At 32.2% G+C, this 391-nt stretch overlaps 1 non-coding gene across 1 annotated transcript; it reads right to left on the reverse strand.

Moving 5' to 3' along the window:
- Positions 1–73, reverse strand: TRNAR-UCU (transfer RNA arginine (anticodon UCU)). Its single transcript has one exon. It is a non-coding gene; the product is annotated as a tRNA-Arg (tRNA).
- Between the last annotated feature and the right edge of the window lie 318 nt (positions 74–391).

The raw sequence follows: 391 nt of genomic DNA on the forward strand, positions 1-391 counted from the left end.
CACGCCCGGTGGGACTCGAACCCACAATCGCCTGATTAGAAATCAGACGCCTTATCCATTAGGCCACGGGCGCCCCTGTTCGAGACGGTAGAATATATGTATATATATAATCTTGGAGATGCATGAACAGTCCTCCGTTTGTTTTTATGAAAGCAACCATTGATATATAACATGTGGCAAGAAAATATATTAGATGCAAATAAAATATTTTATTATATAGAAAAATAATAAACATAACTTTTCTATTTTTATTTTGTAATATACTCTTCGTAAATTAATTTTATTAAATTTAATGGTCATGTGCACTGCACATGATAGTTTCAATATTAACCGGGAAAAAAATCGCTTTTTATGTAAATGAAAATAAAATATTTATTAGTGCTGGGGTTCG

Source organism: Populus euphratica, unplaced genomic scaffold (assembly GCF_000495115.2).
Source record: "Populus euphratica unplaced genomic scaffold, PopEup_1.0 scaffold20.1, whole genome shotgun sequence".
Classification (NCBI taxonomy): Eukaryota; Viridiplantae; Streptophyta; class Magnoliopsida; order Malpighiales; family Salicaceae; genus Populus; species Populus euphratica.